Below are 17504 nucleotides of genomic sequence, written 5' to 3'. Positions count from 1 at the left end.
GATACCTTCTTTCAATTCCTTCCTGGTCTTTGTGGTAACTTCCTGGTTACCACTTCCTGTTGCCAAACAGGAAGTGCATGAAAGCCCATGAGCTCTCCAGTGTTCGGGTGTGGCTGGCTATATAAGCCACACCCAAGATTCTTCCAGTGCTTCGTGTTGCTTTCTGTAAACTGCATCAGCAACACACTCACCGCGCTCCTGCTTACCTGCTCTGGATCATCCTGCTTCTGCTTACCTGCTCCGGATCATCCTGCTTCTGCTTACCTGCTCCGAATCATCCTGCTTCTGCTTACCTGCTCCGAATCATCCTGCTTCTGCTTACCTACTCCGAATCATCCTGCTTCTGCTTAACAGCTCCGGATCAACCTCTGCGCTTTCTCCACGCTGCAGCTTTCCCCGGACACGAGGTGAAACCTACACCGGCACCTGTAAGCACAAAGAAGAACTTTCATTAGTGCGCTCGCTCCAGTAACACTGCGCATACTCACCGAATCTTCCCGCTACGCTGGAATTACTTTTAAACTATCCGTATTTAATAGCAATCAAAAGTAATTCACCTTACCAACCTTGTGCAGCACTCAACCAATTGCCCGGTGTCATGCTGCCACGCTGTGTTTGAGGAATGTAGATCATAATATTGCAAAACACGGTCACCCGCAACAAAGCCTCATTGTGGTCGTAAACGAAGAAAACCCATAAAGAAACATACATTGATACAATCCGGTCATTTGTCACTGTAAACACAGTCACTCGCAAAGACGCCTCAACATGCTCACAAATGATTTGCTCACAAATGATTTTGCATGAATGCCTACTCCTAATTCGCAACACATAGTTCTGAAACAAAGGGCAAACCATTCCCTATAAATCCCTGCTCCGTAAAAGTTGCCTCCCATTCCTTTCGAAATGTGTGGCACTTGGGTAGCGGACATAAACTAAATGCAAATGGCCATATGTGAGTTAGGTGCTCGTATTGAACCCGAAAGGAAAATGCAGCGTCATTGAAAAACCTACACGTGTTTCGAACTAGCTCAAACCTCCCCAGTGAACTTCTACCATCCGGAACAATAACTTTGGTGTCACGGCCATAATTCTGCCATAATATCCACTTTAAAACTAAAGGTCCCGACTGGTCCTTCATGAACAATAACATGAGGCCCCCAAACAATACCAGGCAGCCTAAGGCAACAAAACATCGGAAAGTCGGACCACCTTCAAATTAATACTTAAATTATGCATGTGGCATGAAACTGTCCCATGAAACATTCGCCGCACCAACCGTGGTTTGACTCATTCAAAAAGGCATCTGTTGCACTGAACTGCCCACCTGACACCCCTTCCCCGCATCGTTGTTCTCCAACATTTGGAAGCACAAACAGGACGCAAAATTATACTTTGAAACCCGTTCCCTGTACCGCGGTGTAAACCCGTTAAGAAAAACAAACATGGTGTATTTAAAATACTTCATTGAAACCCCTTCTTTGCCCCGCTTAGACTGCTCACACGCACAAACACGAGGCAGAATTACCCTGACCACCATCCGTGCACCGTGCGAAGTCAAGAGCACGCATCACACAACTGTACCGTTAGAGGATACCACATCGTACACTTGGGCCTTGTAACTTGTGTATGGGAAGCATTATAAATTCCTACTGTATCAAAAACGTGTGGCGGTAACTAGTATACATTGCCCCCTCCCGCCGCCACTGCGACCCCTTTGGTGCCACACGTGAATTAATGCAGCTAACGAACACCCCGGTCAAAATGCCCCCAAAATTGCGACACCATCGCGCCGGTGTAACGTCACTTTTTGCTATGTGTCAAAAAATCCTACCCTGTGTGGTGTGCCTGTCTTTCTGTGGTCCCGGGGTGCAATACTTTTCACTCTATGAGAGCCAGGCTGACTAAAATAACAGAGTAGAGGGAAGCCGTGTCAGGAGCGACTCCAAAAGGGACGGACAGAGCACGAACCCTGCAGATGAAAGAACCTGAACCCAGCGGACACTGTTTTATAACCTCCAGGATTCTAGTAAGCACTAAATGTGCAAAACATATTAAAGAATCCATAAAAAATGTATATGTATGTGAACAAAGTGCATTATTAACGTGATAGTAATGTATTTAGTTCGCATACACATACATATTCGTGATAAGTCCTGCTGACTGCGCACGCGTACTCATGCTCAGCGTTTGCAGGAAGCCTGCATACGCAGTGCTCTCTGCGTGCATCTCTCAATCAGCCTCAAGGATACAGGTCTCCATGTACAGCTCTGAACCTGCGCGCTCAAGCCTTCACACTAAACACAAAGCTGTTCCATATCACAGTCCTGCTTTTCCTTCGTATTTGCATTCTGTGACTTGAAGCACTTTATACATTTATAATGGGGAGAAAGCAAAACTGTAGTATCAAAATGCAAAGAAAAAACGTACGACCAGTTTACGGTGGGCAACTTGAGATCGTGTTTATATAGCACACCATGTGGGTGTCTTGAGGTGCTAGACTTAAAATAGCTAGGCCATTAATGTCCATCGTGTTACATGATGGCTTAATTATAGTAACGAAAGTCTATTACTGATGCGGGTTCAATGTAAATGTCTACACCTATTAATGCTGGTTATATGTACAGCATCAATACATTGTTTATATCGTGTTATAATACTGATTTGTATCTACAACATAGTAATACAGCTATGATACATGTTATTTATGATGTGCTCAAATGCCATTGCACATAGCACTTGCGGTATCTAATAAATAGCGCTGGTAGGACTTAAAGAAATGTAAACATCTGGCACACTTATGCTTGCGGAATGTAATCGTCTGTACGCCCCTGGTACCTATCAGAATGGTTTAATACTATACATTCAATATGGTTTGTGCTTTCTGGCCACATTGTATCAGATGCTAGTGCATAGTGCAAGTCTGGCCACATTGTATCAGACGCTAGTGCATGGTGCCGGTCTGGTCACATTGTATCAGACGCTAGTGCATGGTGCAGGTCTGGCCGCATAGTAGCAAGCGCTAGTGTATGATGCAGAACTGGATGCATTGTATCAGATTCTAGTGCATGGTGCAGGTCTGACCGCAATGTCTCAGATTCTAGTGCATGGTGCAGGTCTGGCCACATTGTATCAGACGCTAGTGCATGGTGCAGGTCTGGCCACATTGTATCAAACGCTAGTGCAGGGTTACGGTCTGGCCACATTGTATCGGACGCTAGTGTATGGTGCAGATCTGGCTGCATTATATCAGATTCTAGTGCATGGTGTAGGTCTGGTCACATCGTATCAGATGCTAGTGCATGGTGTAGGTCTGGCCACATTGTATCATACGCTAGTGCATGGTGCAGGTCTGACCACATTGGATCAGATGCTAGTGCATGATGCCGGCCTGGCCAGATTGTATCAGACGCTAGTACATGGTGCTGGTCTGGCCACATTGTATCAGACGCTAGTGCATGGTGCAGGTCTGGCCACATTGTATCAGACGCTAGTGTATGGTGCAGAACTGGCCGCATTATATCAGATTCTAGTGCATGGTGCAGGTCTGGCCGCATTATATCAGATTCTAGTGCATGGTACAGTTCTGGCCACATAGTAGAAGATGCTCGTGCATATCGCAGGTCTAGCCGCATATCATCAGATCATAGTTCATAGTGCAGGTCTGGCCGCACAGTAGCGGGTGGGCAGGAGCCCAGCATGCATCAATCCAGCCAGCTGATCTGCAACGACCGAGCCGCTGCAGAAACTAATGCGCATCTGCATCCAAGAACGCATATCAGAACAATCCGCATGCTCAGTCATTACTTAACGGATAGTATTTTTTGACACCAGGAATGTGGTGTGTCTGTCTTTCTGGGGTCCCGGGGGTGCAATACGTTTAACTTTATGAGAGCCAGGCTCACTCAAATAACAGAACATGGTGAAGCCGTGTCACTACCAACTCCAAAACGGACGTAAAACGCACAAACCCAGCGGACGAAAGAACCTGAACCTAGCGGACACTTTGTTTTATAAGCTCCCAGGATTCTAGTAAGCACTAAATGTGCAAAACATATTAAAGAATCCATAAAAAATGTATATCTATGTGTATGTGAACTAATTGCATTATTAATGTGATAATGCATTTAGTTCGCATACACGTACATATTCGTGATAAGTCACAGTACACACAACCCTCGGTGTACAACGGTAGAACGCACAGGGTTTGCCGTTGCCAACTATGGGCCCGATTCATTGCATTTTTTGCACGGTTCAAACTGACTTTGCACTGCTGAAAAGTGACTTTGCAGTAGTGCAAAGTCACTTTGAATCGTGCAAAAAAATCCATTAATCAGATTCAGTCCCTATATGTGGTCTTCACAGCACACACAGGCATCGGTGCACAACAGAAGCCTTCACAAAGCCTACATTGCTCCACGTACAGCTCGGCAACTCAACAGTAGCACTGGCAATACACGAAGCCCTGCACACACCCACACAGCAGCTTGGCACCCTCGCCTCCCCCAGTAACTGACTGCAACAACACGTGGGACCATTACAACATGTATTAGTACTTTTACTCATCGATACGGGGCACAACTCTCTCGGTGTGAAGAGCCTGAGCCACTTAGCCCAACAGGGAGTATGTATGTACGCCCATGCTCAAAAGACAATGCGTTGTGTACAGCTAACACGTGTGTTGTGCACAGTCCAGGGTACTTGCATTGCAAACAGCCCTGATAGCCATAGGTTTAGCAACGCTTGACCCAATACAGTCTACTGCTGTGTGAGCAGCCCCTGCTTTGCCCAGCTCTCGCGCCGCGGTGTGTGTTCCCCATCCTCAGATCAGCCAGTTTTGCCCAGCTGGTGTCCCCTGTCACTCCCCTGGGCTCCTCTGCAACTTACACATGAGTTGTATCGAGTGGACAACTTACTGATCTCTGTGCAGCGAGAGGTTATAAATAACCAAGGACACAGGAGGAAGGGGAGGTGGTAGCAGAGCTTGGGGATGTAGGCACAACAATGGGAAGAACACGGGCGGGGGGTGGAGAGGGAGGACGAGACTAGGAAGAGGGTGGACAACACTGGGACGAGGAGTCTAGGCAGGACGTGGATAGGGAGGACAGCAATAAAAAGATTTAGGCAGGGCGTGGAGAGGGAGGACAACAATGGAAGGACATAGGCACAGTGTGGAGAGGGAGGCAACAATGGAAGGACATTGGCACAGTGTGGAGAGGGAGGACAACAATGCAAGGACATAGGCAGGGCATGGAGAGGGAGGACAAGACTAGGAAGAGTAGGAGAGGGTGGACAACACTGGGACGAGGAGCCTAGGCAGGGCGTGGAGTTGGAGGACAGCAATGGAAGGACATAGGCAGGGCGTGGAGAAGGAGGACCACAATGGAAGGACAAAGGCTGGGTGTGGAGAGGAAGAACGAGACTAGGAAGAGCAGGAGAGGGTGGACAACACTGGGACGAGGAGCCTAGGCAGAGGGCGTGGTGTGGGAGGACAGCAATGGAAGCACATAGGCAGGGTGTGGAGAGGGAGAACAACAATGGAAGGACAAAGGCAGGGTGTGGAGAGGGAGGATGAGACTAGGAAGAGGAGGAGAGGGTGGACAACACTGGGACGAGGAGCCTAGTCAGGGCGTGGAGTGGGAGGACAGCAATGGGAAGCAGGCATATATAGGGCACAGGACAAAAGACAGTGCACGGAAGGACATAAGCAGGGAGCAGTACGGGGGGGCGGACGCGCATAAAGAAGAAGCATAAGTAGGGAAATGGGGTGGAAGGCAACATAGGGCAGCACATAGGCAGGGTGTGGCAAGGACAATACTGGTGTCCGGAGGAGAGGAATTCACTGACGGGCCCATTGGTCAGCGCTCACCCTCTAGAACTTGTAAGACAAGATAGCTGCACCATGTGAGGACTGGGGGTGCAGGATTCACTTACTCCAACACGACTCAATAACGGGGACTCAGTAGTTTGCCAAAGGGAAGTCTGTTTCATGACAAGTACATCAAATAGAGAAACACATGGACATCTGCAGTAGTGCGTTCACCTGTCTCGCTCCGACTTCCTCGAAATTCAGTTGAACAGCAAATCTTATAGGCAATATTTGTCATCATTGGCGTCTAACTCTACCAAAACTCGACATGCAATATAATTGGTTAAGAAAGGTAACTTAAGTATAGGTGCTATATCTGTATATGATAATAGGGCATGCGGATTGGATAACTCTAATCGGGTGGGCGTCTACGCCCATCCCACTACATCACACGTGATTGACGTCACTATAAGTACGAAGTCTCATTGGTTCTACTATCTATAGGACTCCAGATAACTTGGTCCATTGTGATTGGGCAGGTTACACCCCTAGACATAAATCCCCATTTTAATTAGCAACATGCAGAATGGACACCCAAGGACCTGGTGTACCAAGTTTCACCCTGCCTCCCTTTCATCAATCAGTTTCTTAGGGCTATGTGTCAATTAGTTGGCTGGGTCTGTCCTCGGGACTGTAGCCTCTTATCGGGAAAAGTTATGGCATTCTGGGTTCTGGATGACATCAGGCGATGATACCTCTTCGCGCCTGGCTGGTCATGTGTCTGTTCACCATGAATTTGCTTCAGTTTCCAGCTTTTATTGTATTTACTTCTGCTTCGGCCCTGCCACCTGCTTGGGCCTCTCTTATCTTGACCTTCACGGTCGAGCTGGTATGCTCTGAAGTTTGGTTCTCCTACCTTTCTCTGGGTGACCTCGATTTCCCAGGCATGAGCCGCTCTCTGTTGAGTTTCGATTCCGCTCTTCCTCTCTGTTCTGGCTGGGTTGTTAAACTTGCTCTGTCAGGCTTCTGGTAGCCTGGGTACATTTCTGCTTTTACAAAATGGAGTTGCACTTGTATACTGTGCCTTATCAAGGTAGATATATGGTTGGCGCTTGCCGTTCTATCTTCTACTAAGCATTGCAAGCAGTATCGATTACTTGGCATCTTGCGTTCCAAGCCTATTTACACACTGTTAACAGGTCGGTTGCTTCCATCTTGTCTTTCAGCACCGTTTTCTCATGTTTTAACATTGTCTCTTCTTTGTATCCATTACATTTATTTTCGTATCACTTACACTGGCGTGTTATATTCGATAGTGGCTTTTGTTCATTCACGAGTCTGTTCAGGCCCTTGTGTCATTTCCACTGGCCTTCAATTAGGGCTCTTGGGGTATGTAGGCACTCCTCATTTCGTATCAGCAGCTGGTATGGCTGTCTGATAGGGTACCGTGCCGCCCAGGGTTGTCTGGTTATGGGTGCTTCAACAGGTACGGATCTTCTAATGTACACTGGGCAGAGTCCTAGTGCAGCTCTCTGTTGGTTCATTTGCTCTTCATACGTCACATGCCTTGGCGGGTACCTTCCTGGTAGCTCAAAATGAGGGGCAGGGTTGCAGGTCATGTCTGGGACCTCCTTTACACTGGGATACGAAGTATAAGAAGAGTGTGAGTAGTTAGGACCACAAGAAGAAAAGAAGTATAGGCAGGGTGTGGAAAGGGAGGAGAATATAGGGAAGAGACTAGCCATGGTGTGGAGAGGCAGGATAGCAGGAAGTGCGTAGTGGGGAACACAGGCAGTGCTTGAAGAGATGTGAGCAGTATTGGCCCGCACCACAGCCTGGTTTGGTCCATCGTAGGGAGAGGGCTGCAGGCAGTGCTTGGTAGGGGTCAGAATTTGGGGAGGAGCACAGTCAAGTCTTGGAGATACATTAGCATTATTAATTTAGCGCATCCAGTACTATGGAGGCGTGCTTATTGGCAGAGGAGCACATCTAGAGCTTGAAGGGGTGTGATTATTGCTAGAAGAGAACATGCAGTGCTATGAGAGGCACTGTTATTGGTGGGGTACAGTGTTGTTTGGAAGGAACCTCACTGTACTGCTCCTGAAACGGTGTGATTGATAATGTAAATGCATCTGTCAGATAGCTCAGTGAGTTCAGTGCTCTCTGCTGAGAACTGTGCTCATCCTCAGATCTGCCAAGTCTGGCCCAAGCCAAGATCAGTCAGGGTCTTCAAGACAAGCCCCTGCTGGGTTTCTACAAACCAAATGTCCTTACACTGCCCCTGTGAAGGCATGGGGTGGAGTGCGCTGAAAGCTGATGCCTTGCTTTCCACTGCAAGCAGCGCTTAAAGGACATGCCCGCCTTAATAATCATGCACACTCCATCCTAGCATCTTCAGGCACCCCACCTAAACACCTATGATATGATATGATATGGCATTTATAACGCGCCTATACACAAGTGTTTCAAGGCGCGACGAGGCAGGGAGGGGGGGACATGGGGAAGACAGACAACGATCTTACTAGGCCAGGTGTCATTCAGATCGAGCAAGTGCATGGGAAGGGGGGAAAGAGAAAGTGCTAGGGCTAACGGAGAGGTTGAAAGTGCAGTACATGGGATAGTGGAAAATAAGATAAAAAAATAAGGGTCCAGCTGGTGGCAAGTGCAAGGTAAGTGCAGAACAAGTGCTCGGAGGGGGGCTGCAGGGATACAGAGACAGTCCCGCAGTGCAGTGGTTGCCAGGGAGGAAGTGCCAGGGAGGAAGTGCCAGGGGCAGGTGGCTGGGCAAGGGACCGAAATCAGTGAGAGTGGCCCGGTGCCGATTCAGTGCAGTTTCAATCCGGAGTTTAGCAGGGGAGAGGGGGAGAGAAAGCAGAAGCAAAGAGGAAGGTTTTGAGGTGCTTCCTGAACCGGAGATGGTTCTCCTCAAGTTTCAGGGAGGCAGGAAGGCTGTTCCAGAGGGAGGCCCCTGCCGCGGAGATAGATCTACCCCCAACTCGTTGCTTGGAGAAGCGGCTGACCCTGAGGGAGTTGGAGGCGGATGAGCGAAGAGCTTGAGAAGGAAGATATTTAGGAAGGGAGAGTTGAAGGTATTTCGGCCTCAGGCCCCAGAAGGCCTTGTGGACAATGCAGAGGGTTTTGAACTTAATCCTCGCAGCCACTGGGAGCCAGTGAAGAGATTTCAATCCTGGAGAGATACAGTCCCTGGGCTTGAAGCCAAGAACAAGTCTCGCAGTCCTGTTCTGGATAAGTTGCAGAGGGCGGAGAGTAGAGGCAGGCAGATTTAGATAGAGGCTGTTACAGTAGTCCAGCTTAGAGAGAACAAGGGCTCTGGAGACAGTGAGCCTCTGGGGGAAGGAGAGGAAAGGAAGAATACCTCTAAGGAGGTGCAGCTGGTAGTGTGACTTCTTAGAGACGTCAGAAATGTGAGGAGAGAAGGAGAGTGTGGAGTCGAAGATGACCCCGAGGTTTTTTGCCTTGCATGTAGGAGCAGTGAGAGGGCCTAGAGAGGCCGGCCAGAGAGCTGCAGGAAAGGAGGGAGTGGGTGTGCCGATGAGTAGAATCTCAGTCTTACTGGCATTAAGGCAGAGGTCATTGGCGGCACACCACTCCTGGATAGCAGACAGACAGTCAGAGATGAGGGAAGGAGAGGAGGAGGCCGAGGGTAGCCTGAAAATTAGTTGGGTATCATCGGCATAGCACTGAAAGTTGGGGCAGAGAGCGGCGATTGGGTGGGCAAGGAGTGCCAGATATTGGTTGAACAGCCAGGGAGAGAGGTTAGATTCTTGGGGGACACCACAGGTAGAGAAAAAGATGTCAAAGAGGAAGGACCCAAGTTGGACCTGGGAGGGTCGATTGGAGAGGACAGAAGTCAGCCATGCCAGAGCCTGACCAGTGATACCCAGGTTGTCACAGAGACGGTTGAGCTGGATGGCATGGTTGACAGTGTCAAAGGCAGAAGAGAGATCAAGCAAGATGAGAACACACAGAGTGTTAGAGTCAAGGTTGGAGAGCAGGTCTTCACAGATGTTCAGGAGAGCAGTTTCCGTGCTTCTGGCCGCTCCGAAGCCAGACTGATGGTCATGAAGACAACCCACAGATTCAGTGTGGAGATTAAGCTGGGAGATGGCCAGTTTCTCCAGGAGCTTGGCCAGGAAGGGAGTGATGGAGATTGGGCCATAGTTAGCCGGGCAGGAGGGTCGTTTCTTAAGAAGAGGGTGCACAAGGGAGTGCTTAAGGTGGGATGGGAAGACTCCAGTGGCGAAGGAGTGATTGCAGAAGTCAGCCAGGGCGTCGATGTGGTCCTTGATAGTTTTGGAGGAACAGAAGGCGGTAGGAGGACAGGATGTCCTGAGTTTTTTAAATGAAGTGAGAAGCCAGTGCTGCGCAGAGGGCCTGGGAGGGGACAGGAGAGGTAGAGACTGCGGCAGGATTGGTCAGTTCCTTGCAGATTTTAAAGAGTTCAGCCGAGTTGTTAGATGCCGCAGAAATGCGGGCTTGGATGTGAGCGCACTTCTTGGTGAGGACAGAGAGCCGGTATTGTCTTTGCAGCAGGCGACAGGCCGGTTTGTCAGAGGATGAACTTGAAGCACGCCATTTCCTCTCGGCCGCCCTACACGTGCGTTTTAGGGAGACGAGGTCCGAGTCAAACCAGGAACTACACTTGGCTTTGGGGTTCAGGCAGATTCTCATGACAGGGGCAAGGATATCAAGAGTATCAGATATAGGAGAGTGGAGCAAGGAGAGGGCTGTGTCAGGGTGAGAGTCAGCCAAAGGGGGAGGAGGAGGTGAGTAGGTGGCGGCGAAGGCCTCAACTGACACGTGCTTCATGGGTCGGACGACCGAGAAGGTGGGTGGCAGTGATGGAAGAGGCTTGGCCTGAGGGGTAGGGAGGGTGAGGTGGGAGGATAGGGGAAAGTGGTCACTCCAGGAGAGAGGACTGGAGAGAGGGGTAGAGAGGGGAAGGTCTGAAGAGATCAGAGCATCGAGAGTGTACCCTGCAGAATGAGTCGGGCCAGAGGGGAGAATGGTTAGTGAGAGAGAGTCACAGAGGTCACAAAAGTGTCCAGAGGGGGGACAGGAGGCATCCAGGTGGATGTTGAAGTCTCCAAGAAGGAGGAGTTGAGTGGTAGAGGCAAGGAGTGAGGAGGAGAGGTCCGTCCACTCAGAGAGGAAGGGAGAAATCTGACCAGGTGACCGATAGATAGTAGCCACAGTAAGGGAATGGCTAGGGGGGAGAGAGAGAGCCTGCAGACAAGGCATTCAAAAGAGGAGTAGGCCTGTGTAGGTGTGACAGAGGCAGGAATCCACTCGGGGAAGATAAAGGCTACACCCCCACCAGAGCGGTTGGGCCTGGGTGCGGAAAGGATCTTGTAGCCGTCGGGAAGGAGCGTGTCGAAGCTGGTGACAGAGCTGGCCATGAACCATGTCTCGGTAAGACCGAGGACATCGAGGTCAAGCTCTTCGAGAAGACGGCAGATGTCGGAGGAATGCTTGACAGCGGAGTGAGAGTTAAGAGTGGCAATGTGGAGAAGGTTTCCCTCCTTGAAGGACTTCCGGGGAGGGGTACAGATCAGAGCTACGTCCTGCGGAGGTGTCGATGGAGCCCGAGAGGGAGGGGGAAGGCAAGGTAGCCGAGGGAGGGGGAAACAGCAGGAGAAGAGAGGAAGTTGATGAGGCGCGGGAAGCGTCTATCAAAAAGGTGCAGGTTGGCCTTTAGAGTAAACATTAATGATGACTTTGGAGGAGAGGAAGGAGGCCAGGAGGGCGTCCCAACGGGTGCCACCATTAATGGGAGAAGAGGCGAAAGGTGAAAGCACAGAGACCATATGAAGGGTCCATAGGTACGGCGAAGGCACGGCAAAGAGGATGTCGGTGAGAGTTTCCTGGGAGGAGGCACTGGTGTAGGTGTCAGCAATTGGGAGGCCTGGGTTGGATACCAGGATGTCCTTTTTAAACTTCTTCCTACCAGATTTATTGAGGAGAGCAGGATAGTCAATAGAGAAGCAGTTAGAGAAGATAGGAGAGACAGAGAGCACCGTAGGTGGGGCGGGAGAGGAGAGAGGTGAAAGGGAGGGGGGGGGCACTGGTGAGGATGAAGAGTAGGCAGGCAAGGCAGCGAGAGGTAGGCAAGTTTGGCAGGGCCAAGGTGGCAGCACTCGGGATAAGGAGCTAACAAAAGCAAATTATTGCTAAGCCAGGTTGGACACAACTAGGATTGAGATTCTTGAATGGGAGACAAAAGGCCTAGTATTCACAGCGCAGATGTTACGTTTTTAAATACTGGTACAGTGCAAGTTATAGCAATAAGGAGAGAAAGTACACCTAAGTTTGAGATTCCTGAATGGGAGACAAAAGGCCTAGTATTCACAGCGCAGATGTTACGTTTTTAGATACTGGTACAGTGCAGGTTATAGCAATAAGGAGAGAAAGTACAACTATCGTGCACCTCAGCACATAACCCCACCCACCCTGGTTTGCTCCAGTTCTACAACCCACACCCTCAAGCTCATCTCAGCAATGAACTATCCAAGCACTCTTGCCACCCACTGCAACCCTAACTCACTGCAGCACAACAGCTCACGCCACCCAACCTCCCCACACCACCCACATAACCCACCCAAGCTACCTCAGTCCGCTTCCTCACCATCACCCCACCCACCCTTACCCACCACCTTCCCCACTCCATCCACTCACCAAAGCTAAACTTTCTCTTACCTCATCCCACACATCCTTACTGCACCACTTTGCCCAACATGCACAGACCCTAACTCACCACAGCCCACCACCCATTCACCTTACCTCACACAAACACACCCACACCATGTAGTCCCAGCATGCTACCCACCCTGGTTTGGATCAACACACCAACCTGCACACCCAACAAAACTTACCCCAGAACACCTCAAACGACCCATCCCACCTCATCCCCAGCACCTCAACCTCAGCCTAAACCCTCACCCAGAAATCTTAGACCGCCCACAATCACCCCACTAATACACCTAATTCCACCCAACCACTGCCTCAACCAAGCCAACCCCCCACTCCCTCATCACCCCATCTACAGCACCCACCCAACCATGTCACCTGCTCACCCAACCTCATCACATTAGCTCGCCTCATCCAACATAATATCACCCCACACCTCACTGACCCCAAGACCCCTCCCACCTAGGCTAACAATAGCACATACGCTTGAGGACCCTAGCTTACCCTAGCACGATACCCACCTACCCTAGCTCATCCAGGCACAACAACCCATTTTCATAACTAGCCCCAGAACACCATAGCTGACCCCAACACCCCACTCACACATGTTAGGTCACCTCAAAGTAACACCACCCACCCAACCCAGCGTGCCCCACCAACCCACCCAAGCTCACCCAAGCATCTCAATAGCTCACCCACACTTGCTACCCCAGGATCACACCTAACCATCTACCCACCCTTCCTCACCTAGGTTGCAGCATCACACCAACACACACACACACACCCCCTAAGAACCCACCCAGGCTCACTCCCAAACCCTAGCCCACCCCATACCCTATGACTCCCCGATCACTCCCAGCCCGGCTACATCACTGCAACACATGCGGCTCACCCCAGCACCCCAACCACCCTTGCGCACCTTAGCAAACCCTAGCTCACCCCTGCAAACCTAGCTCACCCCAGCACAACCTACCACACCCAGGAACCCTAGCTCAGCCAAGCATTCACCCCAGTACAGTCCCCCGGCCTTTTGTGGGTGTTTTGTTTGTTTGTTGGCTTTGTGAAGTCGAACCCAAGGAAATTCAAAATAGAGCCAGGGCAGCGGACAGAAAGGCAGGCCTTTGTGGAGCAGATGCGCAATTCTGTCAAGGTAGGTGTTTCTCAACTACTGAACAACAATGCAGCCAGTTGATCTATGCTTTCTGCTAGACTACACACACTGGGCTTACGCCGCCCGTGAGCTGTGCCTCCTCTCCACTGCTTGCACACAGACTGCGCCCCATACATAATTGATGCGTGATTCCCCTGGTGGCTAAAGTTGTGCCTGTGCAGACCTTGCGCCCCAGAGACAGGCCTGAGCGGAAGTAAACTTGAGGTCCCTGTGCATGCGTGCAGAGCTGCACAGACCACAGGCTTTGCCTTGCGCTGACCTCGGCAGAAGAGGGCAGAGCATGTCATCAGCAAGGCAGTGCCCTCACAGGAACATGGCTTCAGCAGGAGCACAGCTGCAGAGCCATCAACAAATCAATGAAGCCACGGTCAGCTTTCCTCCCCTGTACCCCTCTCTCTATGTCCTTCCCTGAATTCTCTTCTCATCCATATAGTGTACCCCATTACTGCAACCTCTTGTACGGCTACATGCGAGCTATAAAAAAGTGAGTGCACATCTGCATGCAGATATGTACCCTATGTGTGCGGCGGTTGTAGCATTTTTCCAAACGGAACCAGAAGTACCTGGACCAGGATACAGACCCCACTAACCCAACCCTCAATTTTCTGCATACTCAACCCACTCACAAAACTATTTCTATCCCAGCAATCCCATACCGCACTTTCCCATACCGCATCAACAACACATAGAGCGAACATACAGCACACAAGGCCTCGCCCGATCCGATACTTGCACCAAAGCCCAGCACTCGGTTTATACCGAGCTGAAGCTGCCAACAGCACACCACTTCTCCCACTCTCCTACTCCCCTCCTCCTCGACTAACCCTACCCGCCCTCATCCTGTTTACAGATCCGCCAGAGCGCATGGGGACCAATTCCGTTGGCGACGGTGCACTATATAAGTGCCTTTAACATAACATAACATTTCCAATGATATGGACATTTCAATATGTAAAGTACTGTTGTGACATGTTGCCAGAAAAGGTGAAGACAAAGCTCAACCTGTTGGCAAATCTCTAAGTTGAATATTGTTTGAGCTTATAGCCGTCAACAGTCATGTCCTTGCATTGTGTCTTCGCAATATTAATGATCAAAATAGTAAAGCAGTGGTGTGGCATATAGAGGTTGCGCAAGCTGCCATCCTTAAAAATGCACTTTGAGGCAGTACGGTGACACAAAAGGTTTCAAACCACTTGGGTATGTCATCAAACTGAAAAAAGAGGAATTGTTTCCATAACCTCTTACTCCACTTACCCCACTTTCCTGGTACACGGGCAAATGCCTGCTCTTGGTAGGATTTTATGACGGGTAGGAAAAAATGACACGGCAGGCTGTCAGATTTTCCTACACCGTCACTTTTTTCTACCCCTGGGTGGGTTGCCCAATGCCTGCTGTTGGTAGGATTTTCTGACGGGTAGGAAAAAATGACACGCCAGGCTGTCAGATTTTCCTACCCCGTCACTTTTTCCTACCCCTGGGTAGGTTGCCCAATGCCTGCTCTCGGTAGGATTTTCTGACGGGTAGGGAAACATGACAGGCCAGGCTGTCAGATTTTCCTACCCCGTCACTTTTTCCTACCCCTGGGTGGGCTGCCCAATGCTTGCTGTCGGTAGGATTTTGTGACAGGTAGCAAAAATTGACATTACAATTCCTATCAGATTTTCCTACCGATAGGATTTTCTGACAGATAGCAAAAGTGACGTTACACCGGCCCCCAAAAATGGCAAACAGAAGCCACATGTGGACTGCCCAGAAAACAAAGGAACACACCCACTACGTTTAAACCGAAACCAGCACTCTAGCCCCTTGTGTGGGACCCAGATTCCATCCCCCGTACTTACCAATAAGTCGCACCCCCGTCTCACTGCTCTCCAGCGATGTATACCGGCTCCCTGGCGCAGATTTCCAGCGACGTCTCACTGCTCTCCTGTAACAGCTAATTCGACGGAGGAGGACTGGAAAGAGGCCATTCTCCAGTCCTCCTCCGTATTTGTAGGCAGTCCCCAGGGCTGGCTGCAAATGCCTGCCCTGGGGACGCCCGCCCCCACTTGTGACAGAGCGGAAGGGGGCCTGACTGCATAGCCACTAGGGGAGGGGGGGCTGCCAGAGGGGCGCCCACGCTATGTGGGACGTACCTCGAGCGCCCGCTGCAGGGGCTGGAACATCCACTAAGCCTTAATATGTTGGGTGACCTAAGATCCAGACCTGGCATGGCCTGTGTGAGAAATTTTGGATGGTGGGAGGCTGTAGCATTATCGACAGTTATTTAACCATCATAAATTGAAGCACTAACCACAGTCATAGGACAATCAAAAATGTAACATAATTTGCGGACTTGAAAGAAACCTTTTGATAGTTCTAGATTTTTAGGGTGTTGTCTAAAACCACAAGCATTTCACAACACACCTCGTTGGAGACGTCTGTACAAGGGGTTTGTTTATACAGGGCTATATTTGGGAAATAAACTAGGGTGGCTATGGTGTACGAGTCAAAAAGGTGTGCCCCCATACAAACGTTCGCTATGACAAGGTGTGAACCACTGCACTGTTTACGGCAGAAACGACAGCTGCTGCATATATCCTGGATGCAAGATGTGGAAGTGGTAAGATGCAGCCTGCATCAGGCAAAATAAAATACAAAATCTTCAGCAATGGCAACAAGCGCTTCAAGCATCCAAACACCGCACATGGCAATTCCTTCTGTATCAAACATGGGCATCAGCCACTTTGCAAACCCAGATACCACGCTAGTAGAAATGCGTGCCCTTGTTACATGTTCTATCTCACAGGGGTCGTGGCACAAGCTGTGAAAGGGCACCGTTCTTGGCAGCAGCTCCAAGCCAGAGCGTAACCTTAGATGTAAACGCTGCCCCAGAGAGTTCTGTGCCTCCTCTTAAGAGATCAGCGCAGGGCCAGAAATAGACTCAAACCCCAGTCACAGGGAGACATGGAGGAATAGGCAAACTCCCCAACAGTATCCCCCAGGACCCAGGGTCAGATTGGCCCCGTGGCCGGGACGAAATCGTCCCTGGGAATTGGGGCCAGTTTGTGGCCATGCCTGGGCCGGTGTGGCAAAAAGAAATTGAGATCAAAATCTTTTTTCTTTTTAAATTGTTTTTTCTTTCCAAAAAGCCTTTCATCATTCTTAGGTCGATAAAGTAGTACCAACACAGGTTGGGTGGTATTGTATGTATATTTGTTCTATAAAAAAAAGAGCGCAAGTGTAAGTGCTATACAATAACATTATCATTTGGCCTTGGACGTCTGCTTGGATTAAAAGTAATTTGATAATATGGATAGATATTAATTATACATATGGTGATCCATTCTTGTATGAAATCTATATCACATTAGTGAAATCATAACCATATTTTTCGTAGTGTACTTAGGAAAAATGCCATTTGATGCCACTTGCTGTTTTGTCAAGGGGTGAAAGGTCGTGTTTCATCGCTTCCCAGGTTGTCACTTTGGGGTGGGGTCAAATGTCATCACTTCCGGTGATGATATCAGAGGTCAGGCCACTTTTTTGAGGCGACTGGGCTGATTTCTTGTCCCAGTCCGACCCTGCCTGGGCCCCGCCCCCCCATTTCCCAGCTGAACTGGAAGAAGTACACCACGGTCCTCGCGTTGTGATCGCTTTGAAAGAACTCGGACGAAAAAGTGTCTGAGCAACAAGTAGATCTTTGCCACAATACCTGTATCGGCAGTCACCATTATGGAGGAGTAGAAATTGCTGGGAGATAAGCTCCTGCTTTTAGCCTAGAAGAGACTGGTTAGATTGATGCAACAATTAACAGGGGCTGCGTTGGACCTTCTA

The sequence above is a fragment of the Ambystoma mexicanum genome, chromosome 6q (assembly GCF_040938575.1).
Source record: "Ambystoma mexicanum isolate Mex_15411 chromosome 6q, UKY_AmexF1_1, whole genome shotgun sequence".
In the NCBI taxonomy this organism is placed as follows: Eukaryota; Metazoa; Chordata; class Amphibia; order Caudata; family Ambystomatidae; genus Ambystoma; species Ambystoma mexicanum.
The sequence above is the reverse complement of the archived record's forward strand: the minus strand, read 5'-3'. Positions refer to the sequence as shown.